General features: G+C 45.4%; 1 protein-coding gene across 12 annotated transcripts in view; it reads left to right on the top strand.

The window, feature by feature from the left end:
- Positions 1-22,629, top strand: part of ELOVL7 (ELOVL fatty acid elongase 7) — an 83,910-nt gene that overhangs the window by 11,421 nt on the left and 49,860 nt on the right. The window contains exon 2 of one of the 12 annotated variants that reach the window (XM_053303971.1): positions 2,578-2,639. The exons of the other annotated variants lie outside the window; for them this stretch is intronic. The gene's annotated coding sequence lies outside the window, so the exon portion shown is untranslated. The remainder of the gene's footprint in view (positions 1-2,577; positions 2,640-22,629) is intronic. 12 annotated transcript variants of the gene reach the window in all.

The raw sequence follows: 22,629 nt of genomic DNA, 5'->3' as shown, positions 1-22,629 counted from the left end.
ATTGTTTTTAAAAACCATGAATTAATTTCTCTTTAATTTCTCAAGCTATATCCTGTGCTTGTTTCCCCATAGCATGTAGGGGGCAGCTTATATAGGTTTGTGGTCCCCAGTGTCCATTGAGTGAAGGTGTGGCGCCTCTTGAGTCAGGGGATTCCCCCCTCTCCAGTTACTTGCAAGTCACTCACCCTGTCAAAATACGACTTCAGCATGTTTACATGATAAGAGTTTAGGTTTTAGCCCCAAGCCAGGGAACTCTATCAGGTAACTGACATTTCCAACCTGCTTCTTTACTGGATATGGTCCCTCCCAGGCAGTGTCCAGTTTATGACTCTTAAGGTGTTTGAGCACCATGACTTTGTCCCCTTCTTAGAAAATGTGTTCTTTTGCACGTTGGTCATACCATGCCTTCTGCTGGTTTGGGACATTCTTAATACTGGCATTGGCAAGGGCCATTGCTTCCTGACTAGTGTTCTGAAGGTTTTGGACATACTCCACAATGGAGTAGTGTCCAGTGTGCACAAGCCCCTCCCAAGCCTGGCGCATGACACTTAAGGGATTATGGAGGTACCTGCCAAACAAAAAATAGAAGCGACTAAATCCAATGGACTATTGGGGAACTTCTTGGTATGTGGATAGTAGGTGTGGTAACTTTTTATCCCAGTCCCATGGATTTTTGTACACATGAGGGTGCAGAAGGTATTTCCAAGTTCTGTGAAAATGCTCAACTAGACTATTAGTCCGGTTGGGGTTGGTGTGGGCCACACTCTTGACGTGATTGATTTCCCCATATTCTCCATAGCTTCTGCATAAGTTCAGACAGGAACACAGTCCCTTGATCTATCAGAATCTCCTCTGGGATGACATTTATTGAAAAGAGGGATGCTAGAACTTCAGCAACCATTTGAGCATCCGTCCATCTGGATGCAAATCAAATCAAAGTTAAAGTATATTGATTTCCTTTGGAGGAGGGATGGGTCGGGCCTATTAGATCTGCCTTCCCCACACGCTGATTTACAAAATTGCATGATTTACAAAAGTCCTTCGCATTCTAATGTAAGTTTGGTCAATAAAAGCTCTGAGATAGTCTGCATGCCAGTGAAGGTGGTTTCATGGACCAGCCTCCAAAGGCCCTTTCTGAATTTCTTAGGCACAACCAGCTAGTTCCTTGCTTCCAAGCACCCCCTTCCAGTCTCTGTACAACAACCCCTCTTTCCACATAAAATGGGTTTTCTGAGTTTCTGATCATTCTGGAGGTGGAGTCTCATCTCTGATAGCAATGGTCACCCCATTGGCTTAAATATAGGAAACATAGGAGGCTTCCTTCTACCGAGTCAGACCATTGGTCCATCTAGTTCAATACTGTCTAGACCATGGCTTCTCAACGTTGGGCCTCCAGATGTTATTGGACCTCAACTCCCATAATCCCCAGCCCCAGTGGCCTTTGGTTGGGGATTATGGGAGTTGAAGTCCAGTAACAAACATCTGGGGACCCAATGTTGAGAATCCCTGGTCTAGAGAGTCTGGCAGCAGCTCCTCTAAGGTTACAGGCAGAAGTCTCTCTCAGCTCTATCTTGGAGATGCCAGGAAGGGAAATTGAAACCTTCTGCATGCAAGCATGCAGGTACTATTCCCAGAACGGCCCCTGGCCCCATCCATGGAGGGCAGTATCTTGCAGAGCTCACATGTAGTCTCTCATTCAAATGCAAACCAGGCTGGACCCTGGTAGGCAAAGGGGACAATTCATGCTTGCTACCACAAGACCAGATCTCCAGCTCAGAGTTTGCTTGAACTCTGCTGTGACTGGGCTATCCAGAGTTGCCAGCGAAAACTGCTCTTCCTCCTGCTCCCTCCCTGCTGGTTCTTCAGATTCAGGGGAAGGTGGGAGGAGCAGCTTCATGCTTGCATCTCCCTTCCATACAGTGCCTGGCAGGCACTCCATTCTTGTCCTTGCCCTGCATCTTCTGGGATTAAGAGCCTCGTGTGGCTGCAATTTTAAAACACTACTGAGATCAAAATTGCAGCTAGCAATGAAAGTGGATTATTGAAGCTATTGCTACACAGTGTTTGAATTGAAGTACCAAGAGAAGCTTAACTCTGTGACTTATATGAAATGTGCATATTTGCATTCTTAAATGTGATATAGTTGTGCTTCTGTTACTCATTGGAAGAGGGGATGAGCCAGGCAGGGCACCAAAGCACTGACTGCTGGAAATGATACAGAGCCTGTTCTGGCTTCAGAGACTGTCTTCTTAGTCATAAGGGCTAGAAACCTGATATTTTAAAAGAAGGCTGTGATTCTCAAAGTGCTGAATTCCGAAACCAAGAGCAAATACTTGGCTTTTCTGTGCTTATGCAAAATCACAGAATACACACAATCCTGATTATTATTTTATTTTTTTTGGTACTGAAAGCTTAGTGATTACTATGTGTGGCATTTCATTCTAGAATACACCTTTTTAAACCTGTCTGCTTGGACCACTGCCTTGATTATAAAGTGATGGCTCTCTAGAATCGTGTTCCTCTTCCCAGCATGCGCAATAGGCTTTTTCAACTTGAATTGCTTCTTTTGACTTGTAGCGTAAACCTGTGTATGTTACTTAGAAGCAAGTCCTACCGAGTTCAGCAGGACCTGCACTCAAGTAAGTGTGCCTATGAATTTACTTACTGTATTTACCTGAATCCAAGATTAGTTTTTTTCCAAGTTCTTTGATGTTAGAAATTGGAGGGTCATCTTAAATTCAGAGTGCTGTCCCATTTATAATAATCAATAACCTGTATTTAAGCTCTATTTTAAAGGTGTTTTTTAAAAAAAAAAAAATCAGCGTCATCTTCTATTGGGTAATAGAAGATTTTTCTACCTATAAGGGTAGAAAAGCAGAATTGAAAGGTGTCCAGTACCCTTGTTGGTGGCTGTTTTGTTCTAGTGATCACAAATGCCAATGCAAGGAAACTTTGTGTAGGAACTTTAACTTTTCCCACATGGCTTTATACTCGGTCTTCTGTTTAGTGTGGTTCAACAATTCAACTTGGGAAGAGATACATGGATAACTATATTGCATGCAATGTTTCTATGTGTAAGCATCCATGAGATCCTTTTAGAAAAAACATAAAATGCAGTTCCCAAAGAGATAATTTATGTGAGCTGTCATCCAAAATGGATAATTCTTTCCTTTTAAAGTGAGTTGCAACTGCAGTTCTATGCCACTGAAATACCTCTTTTTCACTATCAGTTCTGTGTTGGAGGTTGTCTTCCTTCTAGTGCCTGTCTCTTGATCATTCAATTTATGGCTTACTCTTTGGTGTTAGCAAATGAAATGCGTGCAGCATGTCATCTGAAATATGATATTTGTACTTGGCGTGATGTTTCTTTGGTACTGTGTTAAATTAGATCACTTCAGAAGTAGCATATCAAATGACAGAGCCTAGCAAGCATGTCAATGGCAATATCAAGGCACTTAGCCAAAAAACCCCAACAAAAAACCCTGAATATGAATTCTAAGCACATCTTCAGAGGCCTTACTATGAGAAATGGAAATTCTTCAGCATCAGGTTTCCAGAAGCAGCTCAAACCATGCTGGAAGGGCATTTATAACCATACTGGAAGAGTATTTATTAGCACTCTATGCTAACCAGAACAAAGGAGTCTTGTTATCAGTGCATGTTGGTCAAATGTGGCTTGACCAAGTCTGTGGAGTTCTGTGACCTCAGAATTTAAAAACTGGGTTATCAAGCCAAGCTTGTGGGCAAGGAAATAAACCATTAGACCATAATGACTTAAGTTCCAGTCAAACTGGGGAGATTATGAACGTAAAGGTTTTAAAAAATAGACTTTTCTGAAACCCATTTTTAAAAATGTGTATGCACACCTACCTCTGCATCAGGAGGAAAAAGCTTTTCAGGTGTCATTTGCAACTGAGTGTGGAAGGAGGGATTTTGTGAAGTAAATAAGAAGTCCGGATGAGTTCATGTAATGGGCTTTGTTTCTCAGTCAGGAAACAAGGGCCTATGACAGTGGTTCCCAACCAGTGTTCCTCCAGATGTTGCTGAACTACAACCCCCAGCACCCCCAACCACAATAAATTGTGGCTGGGGATTCTGGGAGTTGTAGTTCAGCAACATCTGGAGGAACCCTGGTTGGGAACCACTGGCCTAGGATTTCACTGATGCTCCTGGCATTTATACTTCTTGCAGATGCACTCGAGTTGGAAAAGAAGATCAGCTAGTCCAGCCTAATTGCAGTGGCTGTGCTGTAGTGTTGCACATGATTATGTCTTCATTTGAGCCCTACTCAGGAGTTACCGAAACGGCACATGCTGTATTTGTGGACTCCCGAGATGATGCATGCAAGCCCCACCCTATTCTGATGTGCTCTTGTCCTGCACTCTGCTATCCACAGGCTTCTGTGAAGAATCGTTCCAAGAGTACAGCGTATGTCTTTGCAGACAAACACTGAAACGGTGGACAGTGGGTGGTGGGTGAGGCTTGCATGTGCGCCCTTAGAGATGCTGTACCCTAGCGCAGTGCCCCCAGCTTTCATACATGGCTTTTGCTTGCTCTTTTAAAATGTCCACGGAAGGAGTTTCTGTGTTGCTTCCCTAGACCATCACATCACTGCTTTGGGGGCTTGGATGTGCTTGTGCATCACATCCAGTTCTTCCCCCTCACAGTTCTGGCAAGCACTATCAAGAGGGCAGCTCACCAGACCTTTGAGATGCAGCAATCCCATTGGGTGACTTGTACAGCTGTTTTTTAAACATCAACTGATGATACAGTCACACAGCTGTGGGGAAAGCAGAATATATTATCAGTTGGCATAAACATTCTTGAGCCACATTAAGTGGCGCAGCAGGGAAATGCTTGAGTAGAAGCAGAAGGTTGCCAGTTCGAATCCCCGCTGGTACTACATCGGGCAGCAGCGATATAGGAAGATGCTGAAAGGCATCATCTCATACTGTGCAGGAGGAAGCGATGGTAAACCCCTCCTGTATTCTACCAAAGACAACCACAGGGCTCTGTGGTCGCCAGGAGTCGAAACTGACTTGATGGCACACTTTACCTTTATAAACATCCTTGAGAACTATGAAAACCTACCAGATATAAAGAGAGATGAAACATTAAAAAGCCTCTTTAAAAAGATGTGTTTTCAGTTGTTTTTTAAAAACACTGAGGGAGGGAACATGGTGAAGCCCTTCAGGGAGGGTGTTCCAAAGCCAAGGGGCCACAACGGAAAAGGATGGAATTCTAGCAAAAAGTGGCATTCTAAAAGTGCTGGCAGTGAGGGTCAAAAACCACAGACACGGATGTTAATCAGATATTGCCATGTGTGACCGTAGTAGTATTGGGTGAGAAGCAGGTAGTACGTGTTGGAAAAGGTAGCATGTTCTTGTACTTGAATGAAGTTTCTGGCTGCTTCTTACTGGCACAGTGTTTCTTCTTATCAAAGGCAAATACACAGAGCGCTCAGATAGTACAACTTGGTTGGATTGTTCAGAGAACTTTCTCTTGGAGAATGAAAATGAAACAAATATTATATAGGAAGCTGTTTTATATGGAGTCAGACCATTGGTCCAACTTGCTCAGTATTGTCTACACTGACTGGCAGTGGTTCTCCAAAGTTTCAGGCAAGAGTATCTCCCAGCCCTACCTGGGGATGAAGCTGGGACCTCCTGCATACAATCATGCAGATACTCTTCCTCTGAGTTATGGCCCCATCCCCTAAGGAGAATATCCTACAAAGCTCATATGTAGTCACCCTTTCAAATGCAAACCAAGGTGGGCTCTGCTTGCCAGAAGTAGCAATTCATGCTTGCTACCACAAGACCAATTCTCCTATCCTAGCCATATCTATCTATCTATCTATCTAAAATATATTAATCATTGCCTAAGATATGTACATCCCATGATATTTCACAAGCTGCTGTCAGAATTCATGTTAAAATTACTGCAAACATTTATATACCGCTTTTCAACAAAGTTCTCAAAGTGGTTTACATAGAAAAATAATAAATAAGATGGTTCCCCGTCCCAAAAGGGCTCACAGTCTAAAATAAACACAAGATAGAAACCTGCAACAGACACTGGAGGGATGCTGTGCTGGGGGTGAATTGGGCCAGTTGCTCTCCCCCTGCTAAGTTTAAGAGCATCACGAAAGATGCCTCTTTGTTACACAGGTGGATTTGCAAAAAAAAACAAATCAATTTGGAGAAGAATGGTGAACAAATACTCTTGTTTGGTATGCTGTGGCAAGCAATGTTCACATTCTGTGTTGACCTATTAAAGCACAGCTGAAAGGGTGAGTGAAACAGCTCTGATATTGGGAGGAAAGCTGAGGTTTGTTTGGTGCTGTGTTGCCAAGGTGCTTGGAAAACCACGAGCAAGCCACCTACCTTCCTTTTTGTCCAGAGCCTGCATTGCTGGCACAGGAGAGCTCACCTGTAGTCAACCATCCAGAATGTTCCACTGATGACTTGGTTGAGGTCACAGGGCTTCAGCATGAGCTGGAGACGGAGAGAGCAAGCAGGACTTCTGGGCCTCAATAACACTGCCCAAATGCAACAGTCAAGAGGGACCGGGAGAGGTGGGGAATGGTTTGGGAGTACAGAAGACACTCTGAGATGGAGCAGGAGGAGCAAATGAGAATGAAATTTGGCCGTGAGGATGTAGAGAGTTCACTGGGCTATTTAAACTGGGCTGTGCTGAGGATGAGGATGGACAGAGTGAGGCTGGAGACCTGGGCTCCCAGTGAGGGGCCAGGTTGGTGAAAAGGGTACTGATAACCCCCACACCCGGAGGTGCTTGGGGCAAAGTGAGGAAGGGGAAGCAAGCTCTGGGGTCTGGGCAATTCCGTGCTTGGTGACAAAGCACAGGCCAAGATCATGGACCCCTGTGTATCAGTACCAACTCGAACTTCCAGGGAAAATCCCAGTTCCTTAACTGATAATTCCATCACCTATTGCTAGGACAACCATGTTCTGGGAAGCCATAGCATAACCTTTTAACCAAGTGTCTCCAAATGAAAGCAAATGTTGACTATTGCGGACAGCTTCCTGTAGCCCTTTTCTAGTAAGCTTGTACCAGCTCTTAGGTTAGATATAGAACAGCCAGGTCAGGAGATAACAGGCTTCTGATCTCAAGCAGATCATTAAGAGATGGCACAGGGATATAAATTCAGATCCACCCTCCTCTAGCAAAACCCAGGCTTTAATTGTGCAATCGTATGGAATTGTGTAATTCAGTGTAAAATGTGCCCTGAATCTGAGAAGTTATGTGCACCCTTTGTAAATATTCCCCATGTCGTATTGATAAGAAACGTTATCCACCCCTATAAGCTGCTGTCCACATTATTTGTTTTGCAACCTGGAGATCACATCTTGGAGACAATAGTTTTACTCCTCATTCTTTTGCAAGGCGATTGGTAAAGAGAAACTGTGAATGCTCACCATTCCTGAGAATGACCATTGCTGACCAAAGTGTACTGCAAATGTGTACACTTCAGTAAGTGGGGAAACAGATAAGGGGAGTCTGTTGGGCAGCCACCAGTAATTGAAATAAAACTACTTCTGCCTAAAGAGTTCTTTGAAGCTCTTCTGATGGGCACTCAAGTTTGTTAAATTTAGCTGTTTTAATGGATTTTCCCCATAATTGTTGGCTGGTGGCAGATGTGCTGCTTGGTCCATGGAGGGCCATGCAGGGATGGAGGGAAAGAGCTGGTTCAAATGTTAGAGATTGTCTGCCCAGCCAATAAATCTATTGTTAAAAAAATGAAGACTTCTGAAGGCAGATCTCTGCAAGGATGCCTGAATAGTTAGTTAAGTCTTTGCAAATGTTGCCAGCCTATGGGTTATTTGCTCAGTTCTTTGTATTTAGTTACTGTGCTATGCCGCCTACACATGCACACTTTAGGCTGGTTCACACAGTCATCAAAATCAGGGTAGGAGGCAGGCTACCCTGGTTTGTATTATCATGTGGCCTTACAAATATCTCTCCAGCTGAGGTTGTTCAAAGCAGGGTAACCCAGCTTTCCTGCTCTGCTCTTAACTGAGGTAGGAGGAGAGGAGAGCTCTTCTACCTTGTTTCTCTAGTTATGGGAACTCACCTCTTCTGCCCAGCCACTGAGACCCAACAGACCTTCCCTTGCATGGAAAAAATAGGGAGCTGTGGCTACAGGGACTTCCCTCTATGGACATTCCACACTGCAAAACACATTCTGTGACCCTGAAGCTAGAGCAGCTTCAGTAGGACTGGGTCCGCCTTCTGCTTCTTTGTGGTCGATCAGAGGGCAGCCACTAATGTCACGAAGCTGCTGGCAGCACAAGGCATGCTGAGAAGGTATTCAAGGTCTCTGAGGATTTCCATGGAGAGGCAAGGCTTGCAGGTCCCGATTTCAACAATGGATGCTGCATTTGGCTTAATCATGTTTCCTGGTTTTGCTGACCCAAACAGATTCTTGTCATGCACTTCTAATGGGCTAGGAGCTCTCCAACCCACCCCCAAGTGGTCATGTGAACAAGCTTATTGTGTGTGCAATTCTTTCCTGTGGTTTAAATATTCGACTTGTGGTGGCAGGGCAGATAATCTGGGTCTTAGTTAGAACATATAAGAACATAAGAACAGCCCTGCTGGATCAGGCCCAAGGCCCATCTAGTCCAGCATCCTGTTTTGCACAGTGGCCCACCAGATGCCGCTGGAAGCCACAGACAGGAGTTGAGGACGTGCCCTCTCTCCTGCCATTACCCCCCTGCAACTGGTACTCAGAGGCACCCTGCCCTTGAGGCTGGAGGTGGCCCACAGCCCTCCGACTAGTAGCCATTGATAGACCTCTCCTCCATGAAGTCATCCAAACCCCTCTTAAAGCCATCCAGGTTGTTGGCTGTCACCACGTCCTGTGGCAGAGAGTTCCACAAGTGGATCACGCATTGTGTGAAAAAGTACTTCCGTTTGTTGGTCCTAGACCTCCTGGCAATCAATTTCATGGAGTGACCCCTGGTTCTAGTGTTGTGTGAGAGGGGAAAGAATCTCTCTCTCTCCACTTTCTCCACACCATGCATGATTTTATAGACCTCTATCATGTCTCCCCGCAGTCATCTTTTTTTTCTAAACTAAAAAGCCCCAGGTGTTGAAGTCTTGCCTCATAAGAAAGGTGCTCTAGGCCCCTGATCATCTTGGTTGCCCTCTTCTGTACCTTCTCCAGTTCAACAATGTCCTTTTTAAGATGTGGTGACCAGAATTGTACGCAGTACTCCAAGTGTGGTCGCACCATAGTTTTGTATAAGGGCATTATAATGTTAGCCGTTTTATTTTCAATCCCCTTCCTAATCATCCCTAGCATGGAATTTGCCTTTTTCTCAGCTGCCGCACATTGAGTCGACACTTTCAACGAGCTGTCCACCACAACCCCAAGATCCCTCTCCTGCTCGGATCCCATCAGCGTATACTTGAAGTTGGGGTTTTTTGTCCCAGTGTGCATCACTTTACACTTTCAACATTGAACCGCATTTGCCATTTTGTCGCCTACTCCCCCAGTTTGGAGAGATCCTTTTGGAGCTGCTCACAATCCGTTTGGGATTTCACTACCCGAAAGAGTTTGGTATCATCTGCAAATTTGGCCACATCGCTGCTTACCCCTGCTTCTAGATCATTTATGAATAAATTAAAAAGCACCGGTCCCAGTACAGATCCCTGGGGGACCCCACTTCTTACTTCCCTCCATTGTGAAAACTCTCAATTTATACCTACCCTCTCTTTCCTGTCCTTCAACCAGTTAGCAATCCACACATGTACTTGTCCCTTTATCCCATGACAGCTAAGTTTCCTTGGGAGTCTTTGATGAGGAACTTTGTCAAAAGCTTTTTGGAAGTCCAGGTAGACTATGTCAACTGGATCACCTTGATCCACACACTTGTTGACACTCTCAAAGAAGTCCAAAAGATTGGTGAGGCAAGATTTACCTTTGTGGAAGCCATGCTGGCTCACTCCCAGCAGGGCCTGTTCTTCTAGGTGCTTTACAATTTTATCCTTGAGGATGCTTTCCATCAATTTGCCTGGAACGGACGTTAGACTAACTGGCCTGTAATTTCCTGGATCTCCCCTGGATCCCTTTTTGAAAATCGGTGTTACATTTGCTACTCTCCAGTCCTTTGGCACAGAGCCCGATTTCAGGGATAAGTTAAATATTTTGGCAAGGAGGTCGGCAATTTCACGTTTGAGTTCTTTGAGGACTCTTGGATGGATGCCATCCGGCCCTGGTGATTTGTTAGCTTTCAGTTTTTCCAGACAGTTTAGAACATCATCCCTTGTCACTTCTATCCGACTCAGCTCTCTAGCCTCCATCCCTAAAAAGCCTGGTTCAGGAGCAGGTATATGCTCAGTATCCTCTGCTGTGAAGACAGATGCAAAGAACTCATTCAGCTTCTCTGCAACCTCCATATCCTCCTTAATAATCCCTTTCACTCCCTCATTGTCTAATGGTCCAACTGCCTCCCTGGCAGGTTTCCTGCTTCTGATGTACTTAAAGAAGTTTTTGTTATTCCCCTTGATACTTTTGGCTAAATGTTCCTCAAACTCTCTTTTTGCCTCCCTTATTGTCACCTTGCATTTCTTTTGCCAGAGTTTGTGTTCCTTTCTGTTCTCTTCGAAGTTCCCCAGACTTCTCCTTGTGTGTTGCCCCAAAGGGAAGTAGCTTCCACACTGCTGTACATTTGAGTGGGTGAGAAGGGGATCAGTGTGTTGTTGTTCTTTTTAAAACAAAGGTCTGTTTCTGAATGAAATGGGTCTGCTGTTGATCATAATGGTACTATGGAGGTGGCTGAATGGTTTCTTGGGTGCCCCAGTTAAGCTAGTTAAACAAAAGGTGATACTGCAGGGCTGTTCACATGACTGTGGGCAGGCAGTGGGGGAAGGCAGGGTTCAACCTACCTCCCCCCAGACAATCACTCAGAGTCTGGGCAGCACGCAAGCTGCACACCTACATGGCCAGCGCTGCCAAGAGCTGCACAGATAAATCTCCACGCTGCTCCCAGAAGCGCTGGTAAACAGAGGCTGGGACTAGTCATCCCGGCCTCCATGAATCCCACAATGCTCTTTCTTTCTTTCTTTCTTTCTTTCTTTCTTTCTTTCTTTCTTTCTTTCTTTCTTTCTTTCTTTCTCCCTGTATATATGTATGTATATATGTATTTATTTATTTAATATACCGCCTGACTACAAAGGCTCTTGGCAGTTCACAGAAATAAATACCACAACAATAAATAAGACGAACTGTGGAAACCATTTAAAAACATTCAGATTGGGGGATTACCCCAAGAGACAGGTGCTCTAGGCGCCCATCTCTGTGTGTGGCCAGGAAGTAGTAGCCCGGCTCACACATGAGCAGGTAGCCACGGCTAAGGGAGCACTCGTTCCCTTAACCTCAGCTAACAGCTGGGCTTAAAAGCCATCGCCTGGTCCTCCAGGATCAAGCCCAATCCTGGTGGTTCTCATGCACAGCCTAACCCGGGCAGGGCATCGCCAGCCCAGTTTAGGCTGTGCATGAGAACAGCCTCTGAGGCTATTCCCACGATCATCTGAAATCAGGCTAGGGGAGCCTAGCCCGATTTCGGATGATCGTGGGAGCCACTGGGCTCGCATTCGAGCCCGGCTGCCTCCCGGCGGTTAACTTGCCTAAGTACCACCTAAGTACTAAGCAAGTGCTATGCAAACCTGGTTTTTCTGATTGTGAGTAGCTGTGCTGTGGCTCTGCGCCATGGCTACTCATGAGTAGAGCCCCGGAGGGGAGGCGAAAAGCCACCTCCCAGCTCCGGGGGTCTCCAATATGCGCTCGTGCAGGGCATACTGGAGCTTCTGGGGGGCCGCGTGGCCCCAAACTCCCTAGCCCCTGCCGACTCCGTAACAAAGCGAGCAATCGTGTGAGTGGCCCATCCGGCCGCCCAGGGCTCCCGCCCTGCTTGTGTGCAGGGAGAGTGGGGTTAGCCTGCTCTCCTTGCTTAGCTCCCCAAACCGGGTCTCACTGATCGTGAGACCCAGCTCTCTGTGTATTTCAGCTAACATCAGTCCACTGAGCAAAGAGGCACCTGATTCACAGTGGCGATTCTCTTAGATTTAGCAGGCGGAGAGCAACTGGCCCCGTTCAGCCTCAGCACCGCATCCCTCTAGTGGCTGTTGCTCATGTCTCCCTTGTGTTTTCTTAGACTGTGAGTCCTTTGGGGATCGGGAATTATCTTATTTATTTTATTATGTAAACAATTTTGAAAACTTTTGTTGAAAAGCAATATATAAATATGTATACTACTACTTCTATATTTCATCCATGATTCCAGTCTAGTGGGGAACTTGGCCAGGTATGTCAACTGCAGCATTTGAAAGAGACTGTTCCAGTCAGTAAAGCAAGACTATACCAGACAGGAGGAATAGAGGAATGGTTCCGTTTAGTAATATTTAGGATTTAAACTCTTACTTTATTTGGAGACCTGGAAATGCATTTCACGGTATTTATGAGAGTCCTGTGCCTTACACAAATTAGGGATGTGCTCGAACCGTGGTTCGAAGCGTGGTTCGAGCACTCCCAAGGAAACTGGGAAGGGAACTTTAAGACAAAGGAAAGCAGGTGCTTACCTGCTCTCTCCCACCCCTTCCAGCTGGTATCGAAAGCTGCAGAGAGATCCAAAAGGCTTAGCAGAGTCACACTCCCTCTGTCAATAGCCAATTGGAGATCATCCGTCAGGCTGACCAAGGCAGTCTCAACCCCATAGCCCACATGAAAGCCCGTTTGAAATGGGTCTAGATAATCTGCATCATTCAAAACTGCCTGGAGCTCAGATGCCACCACCTGCTCAGTCACCTTGTCCCACCATGGAAGATTAGAAACAGGTCTGTAATTAGCTAACCAAGTGTCTTCACAAGTGGTCTAATAATAGCCTCCTTAAGACAAGGAGGCATCCTGCCCTCCCTCAGAAAAGCATTTATAATATTTACCAGACTCTCTTTGATAATATTGTTACCAGATGAGATAAGCCAAGTTGGGCAAGGGTCAAGAGAACAGGTTGTAGGATTCACAGTCCGAAGCAGTTTGTCCACTTCCTTAGGAGTCACAAACTCAAAATGATCCTGTCTAATATCATAAAAGGAGTTGCTGGACACCTCCAATATTGACTCTGAAGTAACTGTAGAATCCAGCTTGTCTTGGATAGGAGAGATTTTATCCACAAAAAAGTCATTAAAAATGTCACAGCGAGTGACTGATGGTTCCAAGTTTTAATTCAAGGGGGAGGGGTACACAATAGCACCCTCACGACCCTAGGCAACAGCTGGATGTGAATTTACAGAAGCAATGCAGGCAGAAAATAATGCATTAGTCCACATAATACATGCATTATTCAAAGCTGCTGCTGCTGCTGCTTCTTTTTTTTTTAACATCCTTTCATTTTGATGCTGACATCATAGGTTGACTTTAAGATGCATTTCTGTTGGCCCTCCAGCATGGAAAAATGTTTGGTGTGAGGAACTACAGGTGTACCTAAATAACCTCCAAAGAAAGGGAAAATAATTCATTTTGGGGGGAAAGTACGTGTTACACACTCCCCTGAAATTATTTTCTTTATTAAAGGTTGTTTTGGCAAGTCTGTAATTATGTCCCTATGTTTTCCATGCTGAAGGGCCAATACTACTTCATCTGAAAGTCAAGTGCCCTGCAATAAAAACCATACATCTAGTTCTAATTTCTAAGTTTGAGCTGTTAAGGTAAGAGCAAATAGTTGCATAGCTTGTGCTCTTTTTATGGTTCATTGCATGTTGCTAGGTGATGGAGTTAATTAAAACGTTAGCAAGAGGAACTTAAGTAACATTTATGGTAGTTGTCTTCTACGCCACCCAACTAAGTTTGCATAGCAACTCTCTTCTGAAAACCTGGGCAGAGCTCTGATGCTATAGTATCGCACAATGTATGGAACTCACCAGGGACGTGCATCCCCCCTCCTTTTCCCACCGTATATACAGGGCTTCATGACAGATGAGAAAAATGAGGACTTGTCTGTCTTTTTTGGTGGGGTGTGTTGCGGTTCTAGAGTAGAAGAATAATGCTGTTTTTCCCCCAAAGGACAATTAAAGGGATGAATGAATTGGGAGAGGTCTGAGTGAGACATGCATTTTCAAAGAATATATGTGTATATATGTGTATATATGTATGTGTGTGTGTGTGTGTGTGTGTGTGTGTGTGTGTGTGTGTATATATATATATATATATATATAGGGCATAGGAGTGCTACTGTACAACTTCCGCATTTCAGATGTTGCACAGTTGTGCTGAGTCGCACCAGGGGCGGGGCATAGGGAGCTTGCTAGAGGTCTGGGGGCCACCAGCCTCTCCCCCTGCTGCCTGGGGAGAGTACATGCACGTGGCAGCCACACACTCCTGCATCCGTGTCCAACGTTTCTTCACCCAGGCTTTTGATTAGATACTGTTTTAATAGTTTGGCAATTTTAAATAGTTTGAACATTGTTTTAAGGTTTAACACTGTTTTAAGTTTTAAATGGTTGTAATGTTTTAACCTTTTTTACTTGTTTTTATTGTTTTGTTGTAAACTGCCCAGAGACTTGCGTTTGGGGCGGTATATGGATATGTTAAATAAATAATAAATAAACACGATGAGTGTGGCCAGCACCTGGAAGGGGAGCTGTGCAGCCTCACTCTCGCTTCTTGCCAGGGCTGGCTGGGTGCTTGCTTTCTCTCCTAGCACTTTGTTCGCTGGCTGGGTGTGGGAGGACGAGGACAAGGGGGTGCCCCTGGGTGAGGGGTGAGGAGTTTTTGTCGTCTCTTGACCAGTGTTGGCTGCACCACTGACCAGGGGTCCTTCCAGCATTTTGCTGCTAGCATTTGGCAGCCACAATCCTCCGAACAGAACACTGACAGGATATGAAGCCAACAGACCTATTATACATAGTCATTGGGTACTTGCTGATCCAGGCTCGGAACATTTGCATCCCTAGTTCTCTCTTCCTCCCCCTCAATTTCAGGGCTCAACCAGTCTCCCTTGGCACCCTTTCCACCGGCAGCTCTCATCCTCGTGAGGAGGCTGACCGCCCTGTTTTCACTGCCTGCTCGGCTGCTCGCAGTGGTGCTGCTGCCGCCGCCTCCTCAACCTCCCCCCGCCAGCTCTCATCCTGCGAGGAGAGGAGGCCAGCGGCCCATTTTTGTCGGCTTCTCGGCCGCTTGCAGTGGCGTTGCCACCTTCTCTGCCTCCCTCCGCCCGCCATCTCTCGTCCTCCTCGCAAGGAAGCCAGCGGCCCCGTTTTCGCCATCTGCTCAGACATAGATGTCTGCTCTACCAATGCATGGCTCTTAGTGCATGGTTCTTTTGATGCATGGCTCTACAGTGCCATAGACAGAAGGAAGGAACCTACCAATTCCCCCATAGCCTGCTCAGCCGCTTGCAGTGGTACCACTGCCGCCTCCTCATCAACTCCCCCCCACCAGCTCTCGTCGTCCTTGCAAGGAGGCCCACGGCCCATTTTTGTAGGCTTCCCGGCTGCTTGCAGTGGCACCACTGCCTTCTCTACCTCCCTTTGCCCGCCAGCTCTCGTTGTCCTTGTGAGGAGGCCAGCGGCCCCATTTTTGACATCTGCTCGGCTGTCCTCAGCTCGCAATGGCACCTCCTCCTCAGTCTCCCTCCCTCCCTCGTCAACTTTCACAACTCCTGGCAGCTGCTTGTGAACTCTTGCGAGAGCTGCCACACATGGGATTAGTCACGGGTACGCCTTAGAGAATTATTTATACAGATTAGAATGAATACTGTCTCTGAACACAGTGAATTCATTTAGCTATCCCTGCTGAAAGGAAGGTCTTTGGTAGGTTTGGCAGATAGGAAGAGTTTGGGGTCCAGGTAAGACACATTGAGACTCCTTTGGTACGGTAGGTGGGAGGCTTGGGAACTACTTGGAGACAGGTGGTATCAGTTGCAATCTGAGCTTGTTTTTTCATGACAGGCTCACAATGACTGCTGTCTCTAATAAACAGCCAAATGGATGTGGGTGCTTCTTGAAAACTCCAAATCTCTCTTACTAAGCAATCAGGTTGTCTCAGAATTGCAGCATTAGCACTTATCCTATTTAAAAACCCACTAAATATCTGTACAATGGTACACTCTGTAGCTTAACTTCTAGCACAATGATCTTCATAGTAACTCCGCACCCTGTTATTATGGGGAGAGGGACATGAAAGGAGTGCTCAGCTGTTTTTCCTTATCGTCTGTCTCATATCAGATCAGAGCCAGTGTGGTATAGTGGCTAGAGTGTTGGACTAGGACCGGGGAAACCCGAGTTCAAATCCCCACTCAGCCATGAAACTCACTGGATGACTCTGGGCCAGTCACTTCTCTCTTAGCCTAACCTACTTCACAGGGTTGTTGTGACGAGAAACTCAAGTATGTAGTACACCGCTCTGGGCTCCTTGGAGGAAGAGCGGGATATAAATGTAATCATCATCATCATCATCATCATCATCATGCCTGGTGTCTGATCTTCAGGTACTCATGTTAAGAATGTATTTAAAGCAGAGGTTGAACTTGGATATTCAACCCAAGTAGAGAACTGAACTATTTGATTATGCCTTTTAAAAATCTTTTAAATGAATCATGAAGGCTAGTTTGGCAACTTCTAAAATTGTCAGTATTAAAATAAAATATATACCTACCTCACCTTTCTGTTAAAAAGCAAAAAGCAAAAAGCTCAAAGTGGCTTCCTACCAAGAACAACAAGCAACAAGGTGATCCAGTTGACACAGTATACTTGGACTTCCAAAAAGCTTTTGATAAAGTTCCCCACCAAAGGCTCTTGAGTAAACTTAGCAGTCCTGGAATAAGGGGACAGGTTCATGTGTGGATCAGTAACTGGTTGAAGGACAGGAAACAGAGTAGGAATAAAATGGACAGTTTTCTCAATGGAGGTAGTAGGAAGTGGTGTCACCCAGGGATTGGTACTGGGATCAGTACTCTTTAACTTGTTCATAAACGATCTAGAAGTTGGGGTGACCAGTGAAGTGGCCAGATTTGCAGATGACACTAAACTATTTAGGGTAGTGAAATCCACAGCGGATTTTGAAGAACTCCAAAAAGATCTCTCCAAACTGTGGGACTGGGTGACAAAATGGCAAATGTGGTTCAGTGTAAGCAAGTGTAAAGTGATGCATATTGGGGCAAAAAACACCAGCTTCTCATCTATGCTGATGGGATCTGAGCTGTTGGTGACTGACCAGGAAAGAGATTTTCGGATTGTGGTGGACAGCTTATTGAAAGTGTCATCTCAGTGTGTGGCAGCTGTGAAAAAAGCTAATTCCATGCTAGGAATCACCGTATCTTAAGAAGGATATTGTAGAACTGGAAATGTGCTACAGCATCTGAGGCTCTTTACCTTAGAAAAGAGGCGACTAAGGGGAGACATGATCAGAGTGTATAAAATTATGCATGGAGTGAAGAGGGTAGACAGAGAGAAATTTTTCTCCCTCTCTCAGAAAACTAGAACCAGGGGGTCACCCCATGAAACTGAAGGTTGGGGAATTTAGGACCGACAAGAGGAAGTACTTTTTCACACAGCGCATAATTAATCTATGGAATTCTTTGCCATGGGATGTGGTGATGGACACCAGCTTGGATGGCTTAAAAAGGGGATTAGACAGATTCATGGTGGACAGGTCTATCAATGACTACTAGTCTGGTGGCTGTGGGCCATCTCCAGCCTCAGAGGCACAATGCCTCTCAATACCAGTTGCAGGGGAGCAACAGCAGGATAGAGGGCATGCACATACCTCTTGCCTGTGGGCTCCCCAGAGGCATCTGGTGGGCCACTGTGTGAAACAGGATGCTAGACTAGATCCAGCCTTGTGCCTGATCCAGCAGGGCTGTCCTTATGTTCAATAACTCAAACAAATCCAACAGTTTTAGAAGGCTCAACAGCCAGAGGGACTAAAGACCCTGTGAGACGAAGGCCTGTTTATTAAAAAATGGTTTTTGCCTGGTGGTTGAAGGCCAATTGAGAGGCCTTCCCCACAAGCAATATTTTAAATTCTTTCCTAGCTTGTGTGCATATATAAAACCTCTCTATATATATTGTCCATTTGTGTAAAAAATAAAGTAGGATAAAGAATGGCAACTATCTCTTATGTGGGCCATTCAAGAATGTAACTCATTTCTTTTGCTACCCTTGAACAATCACCCTCCATTATTCTAAAAATGAAATACTTTGCACCTTCCTGCATGGTTGTGAAGTTTCCTTTGATACCCTCTTCAGATGTCATTAACTGGCATGAGTAATGTTCTGATCCTGGCTGTTATTTCTCTGTGCTTCTAGCTGCAGACTCTGTAAGCAACTGAGCACCCACAGTTTCTGTTTCAGGACAAGTAGTTGTCCTCTCCCTTCCTCCCTTCTCAGAGACATCCAGTGGCTTATACTTTGTTCATCAGGGAATGGATGATCTGGGGCTCTGTTTTAGTTTCAGGATTGCAGGCAGCTGCCTCTGTCATGTTACATAGAAACAAGAAGTTTGGGTAAGAGATCTGAAAGGTTTCATCCTTCTCATCATCTGCCTTCCAGCAGTGTTCATATCCAAATGTTTAGTAAGTTGTAACTGCACCTGTTATATGCAAGTCCTTGTTTCAGCATCATTCTCTGATGTCTGGTGGATTGAGGACATTTTGTGAGGTGTCCTATAAAAGTGGTTATGTCCCAACTGGTGTACTCCGTTTTTGAAACAAATTGAACTTGGTCACAGTACTGGTACTGCTACTTCCAGCTAGGGATGTGCACGGAACCGGCTGGCCCAGTTTGGTTTGAGTCTGAACCGGACTCGAACCTGACCGGACCACTTCGGTCCGGCACCCCTTCGAAACCCCCCCCCTGGTTCGATTTGGTCCAGGGAGGTTCGTGATTCCCTCCCCCCACAAATAAATTATTTTTAAAAAATCTTTAGCCCCTTTCAGGGTGTTTTCTCTAGGCCATGGGTGTGTGTGTCCATGAAGGTTCCCTCTCCCCCCGCCAGTCTTGGTCATCACCAGCGTGGCCCATTCGGCTCTCCGTATTTTGGCATCAAGTCGATTCTGACTCCTGCCACCCACAGAGCCCTGTGGCTTTCTTTGGTAGAATACAGGAGGGGTTTACCATTGCCTTCTCCCGTGCAGTATGCGGTCATAGCAGCTGGGATTTGAACCGGCAAGCTTCTGCTTCTTAGTCAAGCATTTCCCCGCTGTGCTTAGTCCACTATTTGTCACTTGTCCATTAGTTGCTCTTCCCCTCCTTTCATCGATTAGCTCCTTCCCCCATATCTCTTGAGTCATGTTCCTACTTGATTTCTTAATCCTTAACCACTTGTCTCTCCTTTGCCAGTAGCAACAACCCCTGCTCTTTGCCAATATTCTGTTGAGAAATATTGCCCAGTCCACAGCAGCTTTAATGTTTATTAACATCCTACGACGTTCTGGTGGATTGCTGGGGGTGGGGTGTGTGGTTAAGAATCCTTGCAAGAAACAACCACCTCATTTTGTCACACAAGTACTGCCAGATTTAATCTCGCTCAACTTTCTGTATAGCATCCTTGTTGATGTATTGTGCGACAGATAGCTTTTTAAATGGACTGGAAGGTGTTGCAGGATTTCAAAAGGAAACTTGTAGTACTGTAACTGTTCATGATACAATACCTTGTTAAAAGTTAATTGGAAGTGTGCTCAGTATTGAGCTCCAACTGCTTCTTCAGCTGGGTTGGTGGTTCCAAACCAGGGTTCCTCTAGATGTTGATGAACTACAACTCCCAGCATTTCCAGCCACAGGAAATTGTAGCTGGGGATGATGGGAGTTGTAATTCAGCAATGTTTGGAGGAACGCTGGTTGGGAAACATTGAGCTAGATGATGGGTGTTGCTTCAGTTCTCCATGTATCTGAAGGATGTTGTTGCCGACCAATGTTCTTGGAACAGTAAGGAGCTATTCCCACGATCAGGCAAAATCAGGCTTGGGGAGCCTAGCCCAATTTTGCCTGATCATGGGAGCCACCGGGCTCACAAGCGAGCCCAGTGGCTCCCAGGAGGTTAACCCGCCTAAGTACCCCTCCCCTAAAACTGGGTTTGCGGAGCAAGCGCTCCGCAAACCTGGGTTTTTAAAATCATGAGTAGCCATGCTGCGGCTCCGCACCGTGGTTACTCATGAGGAGACCCCCGGAGGGGAGGCAAAAAGCTGCCTCCCGGCTCTGGGGTTCTCGCCAGCATGCCCTGTGTGCTCGCGCAGGGCATGCTGGAGCTTCCCCAGCTCCCGCCAGCTCCGTCATGGAGCCGACGGTCGTGTGGGCAGCCGATACGGCTTCCCGGGGCTCCCTCCCTGCTCGTGTGCGGGGAGAGCGGGCTTAGCCCTCTCTCCCCGCTCTGCTGCACAAACCAGGTCTCACTGATCGTGAGACCCGGCTCTAAGATTTTTTGCTTCACTGCAACCACCTCTCATGTCTTGGTATTTAAGCATATGGCCATGGAGGATTTGCGATGGGTAGGTTGGCGAACCGTACCAAGCTGAACAATGCTGAATTGAATTTGTGAGCTGAACAAAATACTAGTCTGGGGTGGGGAGAGTTATACCCACAAAATGAGTGGATAAAATAAAAGAATTGAATAGCGTTCAACTCGCCTCCCATTCCGCGAGGGGTTGGGAAAAGGAAGATCAATCTTGCCAAGCGTGATGCAGTGCCATGCACCTTGGATGTCTCTTTTGCACCTATTATGTTAAGGGTGTGATCTAATCACTGGTCTCTAGTCCTCAGGGCTTGAGGCCAATCAAAAAATAGGACATCTTGCTTGGGCTTGGGAAGGGGAAATTAGTCTGACTTAGAGCTAGTTTCTGTGATGACACAATTAACTGACCAAGAGTATTTCAGCAAATGCATACCATTCCTAGTTGCTGTTGCAGTTAATTTCCTTCACAGTCTTCTCCAGGCATTTGCTCTACTCAAAGAACTTGTCCTTGAATTCAGTCCTTGTCCTTAAGCAGAGAGTGGGTCATGTAGGCTGTCCTTCTCCTATATTCCATGTCAAAATTCATTTTTCTCTTTAGTCCCTGTTGCCAATTTGGACCAAAAATTCCTGTTTCTGCCTGGGAGACCCTTAAGTGTAGTTTGAGCTGAAAAGGGGGGTTAGTGCTAACATGGGGCCGGATAGGGCCAGTTGCTCTCCCTTTGCTATATAAAAGAGAATCGCCACTTTAAAAGATGCCTCATTGCTCAGTTATCCGGTTTTGCAGGGCTAAAACCATGGCTGACTGGTCTAGTTTTGACTGCTGGCACAGTTTGCTTGCTTTTCCCCAGGAAAGCGTTCAGTCCCTTACACACTTGAATGTTGCTAGGCAATTGCCTTTTGCATTTTGTTTTGGCTACCGAGTGCTTTTTAAAAATTGGCATGGCTTGTCCTTGCCATTATCTGTGTGTCCAAAATGGGGAGGTGAGGATAGTGGATACAAGTGGAGAACTGCCTGTTCTTCTGGCGCTTAACCAGGAATTAGAAAAGTGTGTTTTGTCTTCCAGAGTTGGCCACTGTGTTTCTCCCAACCCTTGGTAAAGTTGGAGTTCGTAAGACTGAGTTGCTTTTCAAAACCCATGAAAAAGAACACACTTTGAAGGGTTATAATATCCTGCATGTCAAGGTGGTCTTGTCTTGTTTACTGAGCCAATATTCTCATTTATCTCATCCGTTCCCTTGATACACTTTAGGGCAGTGCTGGACAAATCCAGGTGCCAGTTTGCCACGGCACCTAGAAATTTAATTGTAAATGATTTATAAAGTTGCCATATCCAGCACCATGGCTTGTAATATAAGTAAGCAAGAGGTTAAATCCTCAATTAATCTTAATCTCTCAATTAATCCTCCATTAAACTTCAAAGCCCTAAATGGCTTGCAACCGGGTTACCTAAGAGAGCGCCTTGCCCCATATGTCTCTATCTGAACCTTAAGATCTTCTTCGGAGGCCCTCCTCTGGGTACCCCTGCCAAACAAGGTGAGGTTGGTAGCTACAAGGGAGAGGGCCTTTTCGGTGGTAGCAACTCGTTTATGGAATAGCCTTACCAGTGAGGTTCGCCTGGCTTTGTCACTTCATTATTTTAGAACCAGGTAAAGACATTTTGTTCACCAAGGCCTTTTAAATTCTGGTTTTCAGATTTGATCTGATTTTTAACTAATTTTAAAATGAGTTTTTAAGCTGCTTTGTATTGTATTTTGTATTTTCTTCTTCTTTTTTGTCTGTTATGATTTAATTTGTGTTATGTGTTTTTATTTTGTTTTCATCCTTTGTTGTGAGCTGCCCAGAGAACAATTTGTTATGGGACAGCTAACAAATAAAGCTGCTGCTTCTTCATCTTCATCATTTTCTTCATTAATTATTATTATTATACACCAAGTATGCAGGTTGTTTATCTGGTGACACTGGGATATTGTATTGGGCTGGTTGTGTATTGTATTTTATTGATATTAGTATTCTCATATTTTTTCTTGTGGTCTGGTCTTGGACCGTAATGGTAAAGATTGATTGATTGATTGAACTGGTTGGTGGGAATTTAATTGCCACACCTAGCTCAGCCACCCACATGCTGTCTTACTCTGACCTGCTAAGCAGTTGCTGGCAT

Source organism: Hemicordylus capensis, chromosome 2 (assembly GCF_027244095.1).
Source record: "Hemicordylus capensis ecotype Gifberg chromosome 2, rHemCap1.1.pri, whole genome shotgun sequence".
In the NCBI taxonomy this organism is placed as follows: Eukaryota; Metazoa; Chordata; class Lepidosauria; order Squamata; family Cordylidae; genus Hemicordylus; species Hemicordylus capensis.
Note: the sequence above shows the minus strand (reverse complement) of the source record. Positions and strands in the feature narration are given on the sequence as shown.